Below are 17899 nucleotides of genomic sequence, written 5' to 3' on the forward strand. Positions count from 1 at the left end.
TTGAAGAATGGGACTCGCCTGTCGGTACGAGATTCAACCGTTCCTGGCATCTTTACCAGGGGTAATTGAATCAAGGATCAACCTAGTGTTTTGCTTTGCTCAGCTTATCTAAATCGATGTTTTATTTCCTAAATGCACAAAGAATCAGGCATGTGCTATGAATTTCAGAAAATGCAGATTGAAAACATGATGTATGCTTCAGAGATTTGAAATACTTGGAAAATTCTTGTAAAAGGTAATGCTTTAAAAATTGTGAGCCATGTTGAGATAGTATTTCTGAAGAAAAAGAAGATTGATTTCTGAAGAAATCTTAAAGTTTTGAGGAAAATTGATTTCTAATAAAACTCAAAATGATTTAGAGAAAGTTGATTTATCTGAATTTGAATTTTGAAGTTGAGAATATAACTTGGAAAATTATGAATTGAGATTGGAAAATACATGAGAAATCTTTGAAAAACCAAAGGTTTTTTAGAAAATCGATTTTGAGGAAAATCAGGGCAAATTTGAGAAAATTGATTTTTTTAGATGGAATTGGGAAAGTACATCAAAAGGATGGGCGTGTGACCCTGTAAAATACATTCATGATGCACTCTAAAACCTAAATGATGCATGAATATGATTTTGAGAAAAGATTTCTGAGAAAATTGTTTGAAAAAGAATTTTTGTGCCTTATAGAATTTCCATAAATCAAATTCTTTACATGTCTCTGACTATGGCCACAGATATGGATTGAATATAACCTACTTGATTCTAAAAGGATAAAAACATTTATAAAAGATTGAAATATGCTATGGTTTTTTAAAATAGCCTAATATTGTAGGCTGATTGTGACTTAAAAGAAGATCGTAAATCTGAATTTCGTTCGTATTCTGACTATGGCCATAAATACAAACTCGATCAAGTTTACCAACTCCCTAGAAGCTAGTGCAAGTGCCATTCGTGTAGACCATGGTGGAATTGAAATATGTGCATGAATGACAAGCATAACAGTTATATATCAAAGTTTAAACTATATGTAATGCAAACCCTAAATCTAAGAAGGAATTTAAATTCTTATTCCAAATTTATTTACAATTTACATCACTAATTGAATTTAAATAAAGAAAAATAAAAGGAGAATACAACCTTGAATGTCCCTGGAAAACTAGAAAGCTTGCTAGTGAAAATATGTTGGCTTTTCTAGATTTATCCAGTAATATTTGAAAATTACTGATTTTTTCTAGATATAAGCCCTTTTCTGTGATTTTCCTGATATAAACATAATGAAATATGAAATAAAATTGAAGAAATAATAAAAATAAATAACTTTGAAATTTGGAATTTGGGGGAAAATAACAAAAATACCCCTGAAAATAAGACTATGGCCTTGAAATTAGGGTTTTCAGAAAATATTTTGGTAAAATTTTGGATTTAGGGTTTTAAAAAGACTCAAAACAAAGCCAAACCGACTATGAAATGTCCTAGCATGATTCTAAATATGAGAAAACCCTAAAAACATGAACTTACATACAAAAAATCAGAAATATCACAAAAATCATGATTTTATCAGTGTTTCAGGATCCTACAGGCATCTTGTTTTGCAATATAACTGATTCAAACATCATATGGGTTCCAAAATCAATAAGAATCAACATATGCACTTCTTATAACCCTAAAATTAAAGTGAAAACATAAAAATTCTATTTTGACATTATTCTAATATTCAAATTATACAAAAACCCTAAAATATGCTATTTTTACCCATAGGCACGTACCTGTCACAGTGTTAGACCCGAATTAGGGGTCAAACCATCATAAAAATTCATAAAATTTACAAAGACATAATAGACAAAAAACAGAGATTCTCCTATTTATAGATCAGAAAAATCATCTTCGGTTAGGGAGATATTGTTCTGGCAATATTTGATCAATTATGACAAATATAAAATCTATCAAAACAAATGCTTTCGGTTTTAAATTCAGGGAAAAATAGCAAACCACATCAGAAAATTCTAACATTTTAGCAGTAAATATAAGATAAGCAGATAAAGATTTTCCTTTTTTATAGATTGTCGATCGAATCTCCGGTTAGGGAGATACGATCAACGAAAATTGACTTAGGGTTTGAATAAAGCATAATGAGTTCTAAGGAGTTGATCCTACTTTCTGACACAATAAAAATAGTAGACAGTAGCATAAAAATATAATAAAATTACAGTGAATACTACATTCTAATACAAAGCTACTGCAATTTACGGATTGCAAATCGAACCTCAAATGACAGAAATATTGCATTTGAAAGTTATACCTGAATATCAATAGTGATTTTAAGTAACAGAAATCACGATCAGACTTTGTATTTTTCTAACAGGGTTCCCGAACTCAAAAACCTCTAATTTTTTACAGAGACTTACTGACAAATCCATGGACTAAATATAAAAATCTCAAATTTTTTTAACATAGATTTAATACGAAATAGCAGGATTTCTATAGATCTAAAATCAGAATATACAAAAATTTAATAAAAACACTAAAACAACTAATCTAAACATAGAAACAAATAAAAAAATACATAAATATCATAACAAAAATTGATTTAATGCTGAAATATATAAAATAAATATTAATATGACAAGAAAATAAAGAAAATATAGGGAATCTATGACTGAAATTAATTTTCCCTTTGAAAATATGGATTTAGCCCATTTAACGAGTAAATCATATATTTCATTGGTTAAGAACGTAGAAAACATACCTCTAAACGATTCTAATGGATTAGAATCTTGAAAATCCTCCCCAAACCGAGTTAGATCATCTTCTTGGGTCAATTTTAGGGTTCTTGATGATGAACCATACTCAAACTCATGAAATAAGAGGCGCCCATGGTGGAATCCATGGTAAAACATGAAAAAGAATTAATAAAAGCATAAAAAAAGTATAAAAACCATACCTTGGATGGATGTAGCTGCAAAGAGGAAGAAGAGGGCTGTAGAGAGGAGAGAGAAGCTTCAAGAATCTCAAGAGGGAAGAGTCCTAATTGGACTAGTATTCTGAGAAATTTTGGTTTTCTAGAAAACAAATGATGAGACTTTAAAAGGAACTTTTGAAAACCAGTGAAAATGAAGTGAGAAAATGAACTCATGATAGAGTTCTGATTCGATTAGGACTCTAGGATAAAATCCCAAAATTTTGAAACTTTGTGATAGAAATGCAACAATTTTAAAATTTGGAAAGATAAATGAAGAGATTTTGGAAGGATTCTCTCAAAATTGAAGTCAGGGTCAAAGTCCTGATCCAACTGAGACTCTTTGAACAAAGTCCTGGTTCAACTAAAACTCTGAGTTTTTGACTTCTTTTTGAAAGATTTGGTTTAAAACAGGCAGAATAGCGATGAAAGATAGAGTCCTAATCCGACTGAAATTCTGGAAAAAGAGTCCTGATCCGGTTAGAACTCTAGAATTTTGGCTAAAACGGAAGATTTTGAAAATAAAATGAGAAGGTTTTGAAAACTAGTGAAGAACAGGAGTAAGGAGTGAAATCAGAATAGAGTCTTGATTCGTATAGGACTCTGAGAAAGAGTCCTAATACGACTGGGGCTCTAGAATTTTGGCCAAAATGAAGGATTTTGAAATATTTTTTCAAAAATAGGTAAAATGGTAGTAAAATGTAGAGTTCTGATCCGACTCGGACTTTGGAAAAAGAGTTCTGATCCAACTAGGATTCTGGAAAAAGAGTCCTGATTGGACTGAGATTATGAAATTTTGGCCAAAAATGACAAGAATGGGAAAAGGATATGACTACATCTGATTTAGAATTAAAATAGAGTTTTGAAAAGATTCAGAAAGATGAAAAAACAGAGTCCTGATCCAAGTAGGTGTGATCATTGCAAAAATTTTCCTCTTTATTCCTCTTTTTCCTTCTCTTTTCCTTTCTAACTTCTATTCCCTTTTTGAAGGGGAATAAAAAGATAGAAAAGAGAAGTGAAAAGAAAAGAAAGAGAGAGGAACTATTTTGCAAAGGTCTCACTTGACCTTAATTTTGAAATTATTTTGAAATTACTCGCCTCTATTTTTTTTGAAAATTTGCGAGAAAATGGAGAGACGGGATTCACTCGTCGGTAAGAGGTTCGATCGTTCCTGGTGCCTTTATCTGGGGTAATCGAACCAAGAATCAAACTTATGCCTTTTGCTTTGCCTAAATAATATCTAAGAATTTATTCTAAGTCTAAGATTGCACAAAGAATCATGTTTGTGCAGTGCAAATGCAGAGATATATGCTTTTAAGAAGAATAATTTTAGAACTTTTTAGGATTTTTATCCAAGTGATTTTGAAATAAGTTTGAAAATATTATGAAGAAATGGTTCGTGAGAGCTGAAGATTGACTTGGAAAAGTTAGATTTTGAATCTAACTTAAGACTTGAAATAGATCTGGAGAAAGAGACTTGAAATTCTAAGTCTTGAAATAATCAAAGAATAGATTTTGAAGAAATGAAGAGAAAAGAAGGTTTGAAACTGAGATAGAATATTTGAAGTAAGAATGGAATTTTTAAAGTCAAGATGAGCTTTGATTTTGAGTTTGAATCTAGAATTTTGAAATTGAGATGGAATTTGAAAAAGGAATTGAATTCCGAATTTAAAGTTTAAAATCAGAATGGAATTTGGATTTTTAAGAAATCCAGATGAGATTTGAAAAATAGAATTGAGTTTTGGAATTGGATTTGGAGTTTGAAATCTAAAATTTCCAAATGGGATTGGATTTAAAATCTGGAATCCAAGATGGAATTGGATTTGAAATCTGAAATCCAAGATGGAATTGAATTTGAAAATCCGGAATCCAAGGTTGAATTGGATTTAAAGTCTGGAATCCAAGATGGAATTGGATTTTGAAAATCCAAATGGAACTTGAAAATAGAGTTGGATTTCAAAAATCCAGATGGGATTTGAAGATGGATTTGGATTTAGGAAATCCTGATTCTGATTTTTGATTTTTGATTTTTGATTTTTGATTTTTGATTTTTGATTTTTGATTTTTGATTTTTGATTTTTGATTTTTGATTTTTGATTTTTGATTTTTGATTTTTGATTTTTGATTTTTGATTTTTGATTTTTGATTTTTGATTTTTGATTTTTGATTTTTGATTTTTGATTTTTGATTTTTGATTTTTGATTTTTGATTTTTGATTTTTGATTTTTGATTTTTGATTTTGATTTTGAATTCAAAGAAAAATTGATTTTAGAGCTAACCTCAGAACTTTGATTCTTGATTTCAAAGTGAAATTGAATTTTGAAGGTTAAAACTCACGATATTTCAAAAAGAACTTAGAGATTTGAGAATTTGAAGTGAGGAATAGAGAATAAACTTGATTTTAAACTTGAATTTTTTAAATCAGATGATGAATCTGGGATTTCAAAGTTGAATTGGGCTTTGAAATTTGATCTAGAATATTGAATTGATTCTGAAATTGAATCTTGAACTTGGAATTTAAAAGTTGAATTTGAACTCCGAAATATGATCTAGTTTGGAAATTAAATTTTGAATTTAGAGATGAACTGGAAATTTCAAAGTTGAATCGAACTTTAAAATTGGGATAAAGAAGTCTGAACTTTGAAAATAAGATAAAATTGGAAATAGAAAGGTGAATTTGAATTTATAAATAAAAATTGAAGATTGATTTGAGAAGTGAGAAAATCTTTAAAGGTTAATCTCAAAATCACTTGGGTTTTTGAAGAAAGTTTGAAATAATTTGAAAATATGATGTAATTTTATCCTAAATGATGAATGGATTAAAGAATTTTGAAAATTGGATATTGAAAAATATATTTCATTCTTTAGGAGAATTGAAATAAGATTAAAGATATAATACCTTCCTGACTATGGTCATAGATGTATTATGAAATTAATCTATATTTAAATTCAGATAAAGAATAAAATATATTTTGGTGCTTTTATAGAGTTTGAAATGAAATTAACTTTCAATATATCCTGACTATGGCCATTGATATATATTTTAAGTTAATTTACAAGTCAAACTCTCATAAAGAAGAAAAAATTCAGAAAATATGATGATTTTTGAAGGAGACCTAGTGTGGATCCAATGTTATTCCATAAAAGATAAAAATCTTAAGCATTGTTCACATTTTGACTATGACCATCAATGTAAATCATTTGCTTAGGATTAATTAGCTCCTAATAGAATGGTGCACGTGTCATTCGTGTTTCACCATGGTGGATTTTTGAAATAAAAGAGAGAATAAGATGAAACAAGTAATTCTAGAAAATATGCATGCTCATGCATTCTAATCTAAGAGCTGAAAATGTAAAGTTCTCATTAATATCTAGTTATTACAAACTTGAATTGAATTTAAGTTCAAATTCCTAGACTAAGAAAGAAAAATAACCTTTTCTGCCTAATTCCCGCAAAATCCAAGTTAGCTCAAGATAAAAGATACACATATAAAGAGATATCATGTTGTACACAAATGATGGAATGAATGCTTAGATGCACACTAAGCTAATGAGAAAATGAGTTTTATGATGCATATGATGATATTTGTACGAAATGAGAAAGGTCTTGTAGGTTTGCTTAAAATGCTTGGGGGAGATGAATATAGGTGTCTAATGGGGGATGTCTCACGTATACTTAAAGAATTGCAATAGCCTTGAGAATTGTTATGAAGTTACCTGTTATGAATGCATGAGCTGCTATGTTCAAGCTACGTGAATGCTGGAGGGTGCATAGGTATAAGGGTGTAATAGGGTAATGGTATCTGGATATATGCCTAGATGCAGTGGGTAGGATGATAATGCAGATGAGAGATGTCATGAATGCTATGTGTTGATGACGTTGGAAGGATGTGGAACAAATGTGGAAATGATACTAACTATCATAATGTATAGTAGGTGGTTGCATGGGGTATTGAGGAAAACATAGCATGATCAAATGACACCTAAATTGTAAATGAACATGTAAGTGATGGGGCATTATTGTAGCAGAGCATGCATTAATGGAGGCAGTAGTGAAGGATGTTAAGAACCTACACAATGCTGGTGTTGATGCTGTGAAGGGGTGAGAAACATGATAGGGGAGTCAGAAAGATGTAGCGGTTGAATGTGAATTGTGGCAACATAGGGTGAAAGTGTTGGATATGCTACAGGCTGTGCACAAATGGTTAGTGAAGAAGTGTGGTGAATGAAAGGGGTGTTGTGATGGGTAGCAAAGGAAGAAGTTGAAAAGATGGTGTTGGGTGATGAAAGTGGCATAGTACAGGTAAGTGCAATTAGGTGAATGGGTATAAGATAGTGAGAGCTGGGTGAAGTATGTATTTGCAGCAAACATTGCAATGGAGTATGCATAGGTGACTAATGTGTGTAGGAGAAGGAGATATACAAAGGATCAATATAGGTGGCTACAGTGGGCTGAAGGTGTGGCTTGTACTAAGGGTGTGAATGTGGTGTTGATGTATTATAATTACAGGGGAAATGTGTACTATGTAAGTAATGTACACAGGTAGATAATGCAGTGTTGCCATGAAGTGAAGGGTGCTAGTGATGAATAGTGTAAATTGCAGGAAACATAAGTGTGTGCAGGGGAAAAAGAGTGCTGATGTGACCTCTATGGCACTACCTAATGGTCATGTAGCTTAAACCAGTAAATCCTCATTCCTCAATTGCTTTACCAATGTAATCTTTTTCAACGGATTCAAATCAAACCCATCAAAAAGCAGCGTGTACTGGTACACAAGGTCCATGCAAAGATAAGTCAAGTTGCTCTCATCAACATTCTGATAAACAACCTTAGCATCTACAAGAGTGGTTTCACATGCACGTTTGGTCGCATTCTCAAAATCTACGAGCGCAACCCTTGCAATTGGATTCTTGGAATTTACAAAACCTGCCTATATGGAGAATGCAGAGTCAAATTTTGACAAACACAAAAAGATATAGTATACTTCAAAAGATGCCCGTTGCATGAGATAAAAAAAATCTGCAGGATACCACCTCCATAGCCCTATCAAAGAAAAATGAGGCAACAAAGAGATTCTTCTGACCATCTCCCCCACCACCATTCCATATGCCACCAAATGTACACTTGAGATGAGTACAAGTGGACTCATTGACTCTAAGAGCTGCTATGGCAGCTGCCCTGCAGTCTTCATAGCCGGACCCAGATGGCAAAGCCACTGCCTTCATTCTAGATTCACCGTACTTATAGAATCCATCAAAGCCCTTCAAAATACATGGATAGCTAGTGCTTTTCACAGATCTCAGAATCTCTGCTCAAGCAGCCAACAAGCCATAATGCAAGTAGCTGTGAACATAAAGAAAATACTGGGTTCCCTTAAGAAAAGGATCCTTAACATATGAAATGTTGCCCATCTGAAAGTCTTGGAGAATTAACAGCTTCCTTTTCTGACATAGCATATGCCATTTGGACAGATCCACCTCCAAGATCAACTATTTCAACTATATCTGAATATTTTTTTTTTCAAATTCCCCAACAAATAGTTTATGGTAACCTAACCAGGACATGCAGTTTGCTGCCACATTCAGCCTACACTCTTAGGATAACTTCAAAATGCACAACATTTCTAAAAAAAAAAAGGATTCTCTCAAATTCCTCAAAAAAAAAAAAAAAATCTTTCAAATCCATATTCATTCATTCATTCATATGCTTTCGTTTCAATTTAGAGAAATCGATTTTCCCAAAATTTTCTAAGTCTTTCTCAGAAATTGATTTTCTCATAACTCTGAGTTTTCAAATGATATTTCAAGTATTTCCTAGTTCAAATCATAATTTTCCATTGTTCCAGCATCCTCAAATTTCAAAATCCAAAGTTTTAAGAAATCAATTTTCTCAAAGCCATTGGAATTTCATCAGAAAACAATCTTTCAAATCTTAGGATTTCTTCAGAAATCGACCTTCCTTTTCTTCAGAAAAAGCAATCTCCAATGCAATTCCTGATTTCCAAGAATCTCATTTCCAAATATTTCCAAATGTTAGAAGCAAACATCATATTTCTTAAAATGTGTATCTTTTCAAAATTTTATAGCACATGTCTGATTCTCTGTGTATTTAGAAAAATGGAGCAAGATTCACATATTTGAACTTAGTTAAAGCACACTCTTGATCCTTGGTTCAATTACCTCTGGTAAAGGCACCAGGAACGGTTGAACCTCGTATCGACAGACGAGTCCCATTCTACGGAATTTTCTCATAAATTTCAAAAATAGAGGTGAGTAATTTTCAAAAACCAATTTTCAAAACTTTGGTTGAGTTTGACTCGAAGAATCATTTCTCTCTCTCGCAAAGGGAGGGAAAAATTTTGCGATGATAACAACCATCCACAACATTGCAAATGTAGCACAGGTTGTATTATCACATGATGCTAAGGCCACCATGGAATTTTTTTTTATTTCTTAAATTCAATATTGGGCTTGATAGATGATAAAATAAAGGACTCAGAAATCAGACTGCTATTGTAATAACCATCTAGCTAGGATACATCGTTCTATTATCAAGGCTAAAATAATACATGCTGAAGTAATTTGGAGACAAAAACGAAGGTCCTGGGATAACTATGGTTAGAACCATGCTAGCAACTATCAGCTTGCAGAATCGATCATGGTGCTGTGAGATTCAACTGTGAACCGATCTCACCATGATCCAAATGATAAACCCACTGTTGTTATTTTCAATTTTTAGCATATCATTTAACATGCAGGTCGACACAAAACTAAGTAAATGGTCAAGAACATAGAAGAGGAATCGAAACAAATGGCATGAATGATATGATGCAAAACTGGACACCTGATGCAGAACACACACATGTAATGCTAATGCCATACTCGACATAGGATGCAGATTTCATAGTATAATCCGATGAAACATGAAATTTCAGAAGAACAAAAGAAATGAAATCAATCAAAATGTTGAGAAAGAAATAAAGATAATGTAATATGGAAAATATATATCGCAACAGGGAATGAAAAGAGATACGATAAATAAATGCATTCGAATAGTATATCAGAAATTAAACGGAAAACCAGCAGAAAAATGAAAGAAATAATACTAAAAATCAAATTGAAAATTACGTATTAAGAAACACTACAAGAAACCTGTGGATTAGCGATGACCTAAATCCATCGCAAATTCACCGCTAATCCGTCGCTAAACAACTTAGTGATGGATTAGAGATAGATAGATTCCATCAAGAATTTTTTGACGCTAATTCACGACAGAATATATCTGTCGCCCATTCTGTCGCTAAGTAGGGACAGAATGTATCTGTCACCAGTTCCGTCACTAAGTTGCGACGGAATAACGAATGCCAACATCCATCACAAGGTCGTCGTTATTATACGACAACTTTGGTGTTGCGATGGATTTATAGTTGGCACTAATCTATCGCTATATTCAACGCTAATAGTAATAAGCGATGGATATATCCGTCGCAATTCGTCACAAACAAGGAAAAAAAAATTATTTGAAAATTAAATATTGAGAAAAAAATTCTCATAATACAATTTATATTTCTTGTACAATTTATATTTCTTGTGAATAAAAAATAAAGTATACATCAAAATACATATAAAAGGAAACTAAAACAATTAATCAATCATCGATAAAATTCGCAAGTTCTAATTATTTACAATTCAACATTTATATTTTTGAAACAAAACGAAGGTAGAACAAATTCAACACATGAATCTAATCATCGCCAAGATTTTGTGCGTCTTCTTGTTCATTGTCTTGATCTGTCCCCTCAGCTCCACTACACTGATTATCGCCAGCAACCTACACGAGAAAAAAAAGGTCAGTATTGATAAACAAAATATACTGAAAAAAATTATACTCTATATGTGATTCTTTCATGCTCATATGTGTTCTAAGGCAGTAAAAAAACTGTATATGTGATTCTATCATGCTCACATGTGTTCTAAGGCAGTAAAAAAATTGTATATGTGATTCAATCATGCTCATATGTGCTCTAAGGCAGTCAAAACAATGTATATATGATTCTACCATGCTCATATGTGTTCTAAGGCAGTAAAAAAACTTTATATGTGATTCAATCATGCTCATATGTTGTGTTCTAAAGATAGTAAAAAAACTGTTTTTGTGATTCTATCATACTCATATATATGTGCTCTAAGCCAGGCAAAAAACTGTATATGTGATTATATAATGCTCATATGTGTTCTAAGGCAGTCAAAAAAACTGTATATGTGATTCTATCATGCTCATATGTGTTCTAAGGCAGACAAAAAACTGTATATGTGATTATATCATGCTCATATGTGTTCTAAGGCAGAAAAAAACTTTATATGTGATTCTATCATGCTCATATGTGCTCTAAGGCAGTCAAAAAACTTTATATGTGATTCTATCATGCTCATATGTGTTCTAAGATAGGCAAAAAACTGTATATGTGATTATATCATGCTCATATATGTTCTAAGGCAGTCAAAAAACTGTATATGTGATTCTATCATGCTCATATGTCTTCTAAGGTAGGAAAAAAACTATATATCTGATTATATCATGCTCAAATGTGTTCTAAGGCAGTCAAAAAAACTTTATATGTGATTCTATCATGTTCATATGTGCTCTAAGGTGGTAAAAAAACTTTATATATGATTCTATTATGCTCATATGTGTTCTAAGGAAGGAAAAAAACTGTATATGTGATTATATCATGCTCATATGTGTTCTAAGGCAGTCAAAAAAACTGTATATGTGATTCTATCATGCTCATATGTGCTCTAACGCAGGCAAAAAATTGTATATGTGATTATATGATGCTTATATATATTCTAAGGCAGACAAAAAACTGTATATGTGATTATATCATGCTCATATGTGTTCTAAGGTAATAAAAAAATTTGTATATGTGATTATATCATGCTCATATGTGTTCTAAGGTAGGCAAAAGACTGTATATATGATTATATCATGCTCATATGTGTTCTAAGGCAGTAAAAAAAACTTTATATGTGATTCTATCATTCTCATATGTGCTCTAAGGCAGTCAAAAAACTTTATATGTGATTCTATCATGCTCATATGTGTTCTAAGGCAGTAAAAAAACTTTATATGTGATTCTATCAAGCTCATATGTGTTCTAAGGCAGACAAAAAACTTTATATGTGATTATATCATGCTCATATGTGTTCTAAGGCATGCAAAAAACTATATATGTGATTATCTCATGATCATATGTGTTCTAAGGCAGTCAAAAAAACTTTATATGTGATTCTATCATGCTCATATGTTTTCTAAGGCAGTAAAAAAACTTTATATGTGATTCTATCACGCTCATATGTGTTCTAAGGCATACAAAAAACTGTATATGTGATTATATCTTGCTCATATGTGTTTTAAGGCAGTCAAAAAAACTTTATATATGATTCTATCATGCTCATATGTGCTCTAAGGCAGTCAAAAAACTTTATATGTGAATATATCATGCTCATATGTGTTCTAAGGCAGTCAAAAAAACTTTATATGTGATTCTATCATGCTCATATTTGCTCTAAGGGAGTCAAAAAACTTTATATGTGATTCTATCATGCTCATATGTGTTCTAAGACGGGCAAAAAACTGTATATGTGATTATATCATTCTCAAATGTGTTCTAAGGCAGTCAAAAAAACTGTATATGTGATTCTATCATGCTCATATGTGTTCTAAGGCATGCAAAAAACTGTATATGTGATTATATCATGCTCATATGTGTTCTAAGGTAGTCAAAAAAACTTTATATGTGATTCTATCATGCTCATATGTGCTCTAAGGCAGTCAAAAAACTTTATATGTGATTCTATCATGTTCATATGTGTTCTAAGGCAGGCAAAAACTGTATATGTGATTATATCATGCTCATATGTGTTCTAAGGCAGTCAAAAAACTTTATATGTGATTCTATCATGCTCATATGTGCTTTAAGGCAGTAAAAAAAACTTTATATGTGATTCTATCATGCTCATATATGCTCTAAGGTTGTCAAAAAACTTTATATGTGATTCTATCATGCTCATATGTGCTCTGAGGCAGTCAAAAACTTTATATGTGATTCTATCATGCTCATATGTGTTCTAAGGCAGGCAAAGAACTGCATATGTGATTATATCACGCGCATATGTGTTCTAAGGCAATCAAAAAAACTATATATGTGATTCTATCATGCTCATATGTGCTCTAAGGCAGTCAAAAAGACTATATATGTGATTCTATGATGCTCATATGTGTTCTAAGGCATGCAAAAAACTGTATATGTGATTATATCATGCTCATATGTGCTCTACGACAGTAAAAAAAACTGTATATGTAATTCTACCATACTCATATGTGGTCTAAGGTAGTCAAGAAACTTTATATATGATTCTATCATGCTCATATGTGCTCTAAGGCTGGCAAAAAATTGTATATGTAATTCTATCATGCTCATATGTGTTATAAGGGAGTAAAAAAAACTGTATATGTGATTCTATCATGCTCATATGTGTTCTAAGGCAGTAAAAATATTATACTGAAATATTATATAAAAGGTTAGTATTGATAAACAAAATATACTGAACTAAATTATATGCAATGCGCCTAAGTTAAGGCAATCAAAGTATATGAAATCTAACAACATGCAATGCATCATATGAAACTTTCATACCTGAGAGGCACCTGCAAACGAAGCTCCCCTATTCTGCAAAAAACTGTTGAACTCTTTACAGAGAACGTCAGCAATTGTTTCATGGAAGTAGTCAGCGATTGTGTCCTTAACGATGTGGCGTACATCATCCCAAGAATCAGTCGGATGCTTGGAGTTGATGTTGATGGGAGAAGTCTCTGAGCCGTGACTGGAGGAAGCAACGACTGGTGAGGTGTTCATATTACTCCCAAACCCGAACACACGATCCTTTTTGGGTTCACCTGCTGAAGTCACCCATGCTGCAGGATCAAAAGGCGGATGCTGAGTGGACTCATCGCCATATCGCTCTACAATCTGTTGCTCGTATGACTCCTACAAAATAATGTTTACAGTATGAATTAATAATTAAGAATTATAATGTTTATGAAAACTTGTGTATTACAATGATTATTAATATAATATATACATATCGTTGTCGTTCTTGCCTTCTTCGATATGAACACTCTTGTGGTCTTACGTTTATGTGTTTGAACAAACACATCCTTGTATGGCACAATGCCTCTATTTTCTGCTTCCTGCGAAGTGAAATGATAAAAGATTAAGTTAACAGGTTTGCAACAATACTTATAAAATTTATTTGTTTATATATTAATGAGTTACCATTTTCTTCAGGTGGCTCCCAAGAGTCCTAGATCCACCTGTGTGTAGATGGGCTTTGGGCATTTTCGCTCGATTTTGTGCATCCTTCGCTGAGCGGTTTCAAAATGCATCCCCAACCCACTTGTTATACATTGCATCCCAAACATCTGACCTGATAGTAGGAGGTCCATGGCCCTTCCACTGCAGTGGATCATCTATTCTACCATATGCTTTTCTTGATGCAGTCTTTATATTGTGCAACATGTCTGCAAATCGATTGGCAACCACCTTCTGCCACACCTTCCTTGCATCAAGTTCCTCCATCGTAGTCGCGAAGCAATTCAAAGCCTACAAATATTTATAGAAAGTTAGTAGACATGACTATAACAAATAATTAAATATGAAACACATTAACTATGACAAACAACTGTATACCGTGAATGGGGACCACAATCTGTCTATCACCTCTTTTGGATACTCTTTTCATTGAGCGATCGGTCCTGGTAGATGTTGAAGTAGTGAATTCCTAATATCGCGTACTACTTTTTGTTGCTCGAACCTCGTGTTGCACATAAATTGGTATACAGTAAATATCAATATACAATATTTATAAGATATGCAATAAGTGAAAATGAAATACTTATGGTCGATTATCGATATACACTATTTGAATGAGTCTTCTTATGACAGACTGAGAAGACCCAGCATCCTGTGTTGGCTCCTGACTTGTATGATCAACTGGTGTAGGTGGGTCATGTACAGGAGAAACATCACCTGTAAAAAAATATGTTAGAAATTCTCAGAATGCGCATTTCAACTAATCAAACATCCAATTAGTTAAATGATATACCTATTAAAGGAGCTCATGAAGATGAAGGCTGAGATTGGCTACTACTGGATGAACGACCAATGTAAGCTCCACGAACCATATTCTAACAAATAAAAAATGTCATGCAATACATTCAAATGGTTTCAAATCATTCACATCAAGTATTTCAATACATTCAAATAATTCAAATCAAGTATTGCAATACATTCAAATCATTGGAATGCCTACAAATCATTCAAATCATTGCAATACATTTCAATATATTCAAATAATTCAAATCAGGTATTGCAATATATTCAAATCATGCAAATTATTCAAATCATTATAATACATTTCAATACATTCAAATAATTCAAATCAAGTATCGCAATACATTCAAATCATTGGAATACCTGCAAATCATTCAAATCATTACAATACATTTCAATACATTTAAATAATTCAAATCAAGTATTGCAATGCATTCAAATCATTCAAATCATTGGAATACCTACAAATCATTCAAATCATTGCAATACATTTCAATACATTCAAATCAAGTATTGCAATACATTCAAATCATTGGAATCATTGGAATACCTGGAAATCATTCAAATCATTGCAATACATTCAAATCATTCACATCAAGTATTGCAATACATTCAAATCATTCATATCAAGTGCTGCAATACATTCAAATAATTCAAATCATTCACATCAAGTATTGCAATACATTCAAATCATTCAAATCATTGTCACACATTTCTATATATTCAAATAATTCAAATCATTCACATCAAGTATTGCAATACATTTAAAACATTAGAATACATTCAAATAGAGGTTTGCATTACAAGATTTTGCACACTAGCTTGAGAATTCTTCCTCATCACTTGTTTGACTTTCATATTCTTCTTCTTCTTCATTGTTTGCCCATCCACTTGGTATATCATTTGGATCACATTCTTCTATGAATGTTTCATCGACCAATAGAGATATGACATGTATATCATGTGCAACATCGTGACTATAAGAGAAGTCATAAATATCATCTGATTGATAGTAATCACTCTCTTCAGTTAACTTGTCTTCCTGTAACTGATCATACTCAGGGTATAGTTTGGACTTCACCTTGCAAACTGCCCACCATTCATTTTTATCTGACTCTTTTGTACTCGGATATTAAGTATAATAAACTTATTAAGCTTGCGAGGCTAATATGAATGGTTCATATGTTCCAAACCTTGATTTATGATTCACCTCCATAATGTCTGAGGCTTTGTCGACTCTTGTTGCAGTTGGATCAAACCAATGACACTTGAATAAAGTTACCCTATTATTTATGCCTAAGTAATTCAACTCCATTATTTCCTCTATAATACCGTAGTAATCATGTTCATTTTCACCGTAGCTGCTACCCTTGACACACACCACTATTCATCGTTGATTTGTTTATACCGTAGTCTTTTGTATAGAATCGATAACCATTTACGATATACCTGTTGTAATATTGCACAACTTTGGTCGGACCATTTTGTAAATCACATATTCCTTGATTTTTAACATCACCATGGCGGACCTACAAACATAAACAATGATTATGATCACGACCAATTAAGTAACTTAGTGTTGTTTACAAGTACACAATTTATGTGAGCGTCCTTACCAACTCTTTCAACTACTCCACAAACTTAGTTTCACGTTCTTTTTGTACTTCTGCATCAGTGAGATGTGAAACTTCTCTTCGTAACTCCAGATCAAATCATCTGCAAACCACAAATACTTATATTATCGAACCATGTATGCACGTATAGAACATAAAAGGATTTAGAATTGTGTTGCGTCTATATATACTTACTCGATTTATGGGTCAATCGCTGAGCAATTAAAAGAAATATAGATGTGTGTTGCATCTTGCTCTCGATCTGTCAAGAGTCTTGATCGGCAACTACCAAATGCATGCCCAAGTGGTTGAAATATTGACAGTTTGTCAGCTACAATTACTTGTTCTCCATCATCGTTACGAGGAGGGCATGTGTAATGTGTTGGAATATGAAGTTCAAAGTACATAGATGAGAAATTTGAAATCTCTTCTAAAGTGTACGCCTCACAAATAGAGCCTTCTACTCTTTCTTTATTACGAACCTTTTTTTTTGAGGTAAAACATGTATCTGTCAAAAATATACATTTCAAATTTGAAATATCTGTCATTGAAGAGACAAATATAAGAAAACATATACCTTTCAAATGGGTACATCCACCGATATTGCACAGGACCACCAACCCTTAGTTCATATGGCAAATGTATGATCAAATGTTTCATAACATCAAAAAATGTTGTCAGAAAAATCTTTTCTAGTAGACAAACAATAGTGATGACAGAGTCCTCGAGATTCTTTACATCAAGTACTACGACTTTTGATGCGTACAATGTTCTAAAAAATCCACTCAACTCATATAGGTTTGTCTAACATATCATGAAATACTAGGGGTATCAATCGTTGCATAAAGATATGACAATCATGGCTCTTCAACCCATATAACTGTTCATCGTCAATCTTCACAGCCCAAGCAATATTAGAGACATATCCATCTGGAAATCTCAATTGTCTCAACCATTGACATACCTGCTTTATTTGATCAGGTCCAAGCACGTACCTTGACTTTGGTTTCAGTACTTTTCCATTATACTCTTTGAGTTTCAATTCTGGTCTTTTACATATTACTTTTACATCCATATGGGCCTTCGGATTATCCTTTGTTTTCCCTTTAACATTCATTACTGTATTGAACACATTATCAAACACATTTTTTTTCACATGCATCACA

General features: G+C 32.4%; 1 pseudogene; it reads right to left on the reverse strand.

Moving 5' to 3' along the window:
- The window catches only part of LOC149828704 (apyrase 2-like), a 66408-nt pseudogene that overhangs the window by 4418 nt on the left and 44091 nt on the right, over nucleotides 1–17899 (reverse strand).

Source organism: Nuphar pumila, chromosome 9 (genome assembly GCF_984573655.1).
Source record: "Nuphar pumila chromosome 9, dmNupPumi1.hap1.1, whole genome shotgun sequence".
NCBI classification, from domain to species: domain Eukaryota; kingdom Viridiplantae; phylum Streptophyta; class Magnoliopsida; order Nymphaeales; family Nymphaeaceae; genus Nuphar; species Nuphar pumila.